Source organism: Atta colombica, unplaced genomic scaffold, assembly GCF_001594045.1.
Source record: "Atta colombica isolate Treedump-2 unplaced genomic scaffold, Acol1.0 scaffold16, whole genome shotgun sequence".
NCBI lineage: Eukaryota > Metazoa > Arthropoda > Insecta > Hymenoptera > Formicidae > Atta > Atta colombica.
In genome coordinates, this window is record NW_017259250.1 from 473,795 (window position 1) to 476,390 (window position 2,596).

At 26.6% G+C, this 2,596-nt stretch overlaps 2 pseudogenes; both read right to left on the minus strand.

The window, feature by feature from the left end:
* Positions 1 to 75: 75 nt before the first annotated feature.
* On the minus strand, positions 76 to 732 carry LOC108685788 (annotated as a pseudogene).
* Positions 733 to 1,584: 852 nt separating this feature from the next.
* LOC108685789 lies at positions 1,585 to 2,298 on the minus strand (annotated as a pseudogene).
* Positions 2,299 to 2,596: the final 298 nt, after the last annotated feature.

The window sequence follows — 2,596 nt, forward strand, 5'->3', positions numbered from 1 at the left end:
TTAATTATTAATTTATAATATATAATATAATGAAAGGAATTAAATAAATTATTGTTGATAAGATTGTTGATAAATTCAGTTTTTAAAATTAGTTAGATTAGTAGATTCAATAGCACAAATTTCAGAATATTGACCAAAAAATACTCCGGGTTGATTTATAAATAATAAAGTTTGATTAAGTCGTCCGGGGATAGAATCTATCTTAATTCCTAAGGATGCTCATGAATGAATTACGTCTATTGAGTAAGTATTCGAATAGGATATTTATATGGTAGAGATGCAATTATCAACATTAAGAATTCGTTTGTTATATATAAGTTATATATGAGTATTATATATAAATTGGTCAGGCGATTATAAAGGAATCAAAGTCAATATTCGAGAAATCCGAGTACTCGTATCTTCAATATCATTGGCCTAGAGCTTTAACAGTTAGATTTACGTTAAAAATTTCATCAGTGAGGTAAAGAACTTTAATAGAGGAAATGGCTATAGCAATAAGGATGAATATAGGAAGGACAGTTCATACGATTTCAATTGTTTGATTTTCTTATAAAAATCGATGAATTAATTGATTAAATATTAGTCTTAATATGATAAATAAAATTAAAATTGTAATAAATGTAATAATATTTTAGCTTATATTCTTTAGATTATAGCAAAATCATGGAAAAAAATCATTAAAACATAAGTAGGGGAGTTAGAGTTTTGAAGTGAAATAGATCATGTATTAATTTTTAATAAAAGATATAAAAAAATCTTTTTAATTGAAGCTTAAATTCAATGCACTATTCTGTCATATTAAAGTTTAATAAATAAATATTAAGTATAGGCATAGGTAAAGTTAATTAAAAAGAAATAAATTGAAAAAGATAAATAAATTAGAGAGGATGATGTATTGAATTATTTATTTATTATAAAATATTATTAGTTTGAATGAGTTTTTATGCATTGAGGGTATTTCTGTAAATCTATGGTTTAGCGTGGGATATCTACTTAATCATTCTAAAGAAGAATTAAGGAAAAAAATATTAATAATGAGTCGTTTTTTAGGGCTTCTCAAATAATGAATAGTAAGATTGATAGATTAAAATAGATATTAGTGAACCGATAGAAGAGATAATATTTCAAGATAAGTATGAGTCTGAATAGTCTGAGTAACGACTAGGTATATCTCTAAGCCCGATAAATTGTTGTAGGAAGAAAATTAAATTACACTAATAAATATAGATAGGAATCGAATATTTAAATAAAAATCATTTAACCTAAATCCAGTAATTAAGAGGAATCAGTGAATAAATCCAGCGATAATTAAGAACATAGCTCCTATGAAGAATGGAAATGAGCTACTACAGCTAATAAGTGTCATGAAGAACAATCTCGATGGAAGAATTAGAAAGTATAATTCCTGTGAGACCTCCTATGGAAAATAAAAAAATAAATCCTAAAGACCATCATAATGAAGGATTGTAGTTGATTTTTATACCATGAAGGGTAGCCGATCATTTAAAAACCTTAATACCTTTTGGAATTGCAATAATTAAAGTAGCTGAGGTAAAATAAGCACGGATATCAACATCGAAGCCAATAGTGAATATATGGTGAGCTCATACAATAAATCCTAATAGTCCAATAACAATTATGGCATAAATTATTCCTAAAGTTCCGAAAGTTTCTTTTTTTCCTCTTTCATTTATAATAATATGAGAAATTAGGCCAAATCCTGAGAGAATTAAAATATAAACTTCAGGGTGTCTAAAAAATCAAAATAAATATTGATAAAGAAGGGGTTTCCCCCGCCAGAAGGGTCAAAAAATGAAGTATTTAAGTTTCGATCGAGTTAATAATATAGTAATAGCTCCAACAAGAACGGGAAGAGATAAGAGTAGTAGGATAGTTGTAATGAGAATTGATCAGACTAAAAGGGGGATTTTATCTAGAGATATAGATTTTAGATGTATATTTAAAATTGTTGAAATAAATTTAATTGTCCTTAGAATAGAAGACATTCCAGCAATATGAAGAGAAGAAATGGTTAGGTCAACTGAGAGCTCACTGTGGAATATGTGGGATGTTAGGGGAGTGTAGAGAGATCAGCCAGCCCCGGTTCCTGTTATATAAAATTTCTTAGGATAGGAAGAGTTAATGAAGGCGGTAAGAGTCAAAATCTTATATTATTCATTCGCGGGTAAGCTCTATCCAGAGATCCTAATATTAGTGGAATTAGGAAATTTCCAAATCCGCCAATTATGAAAGATATAATTGTAAAGAAAATTATAGTAAAAGTATGATTAATAACTAGGGAATTGTAAATTTGATTTGTTATTAGTTAGACTGCCGCATGCCGATCTTAGCTCTAATCGGATAATTATTCTTATAGATGATCCAAGTAAACCAGATCAGATAGCTAGGATAAAGTAAAGAATTCCCATATTTTTGTGATTGATAGAAAATAAACATTTATTCATAGATAATAGAATTATAAAATTATTAAAAAAAATTTAATTAATTATAGATAAATAAAATTAATATAATTATAAGTAAAAAAATTAATTATTGGTATAATATATTTATTTATTTATTAAAATTTTATATT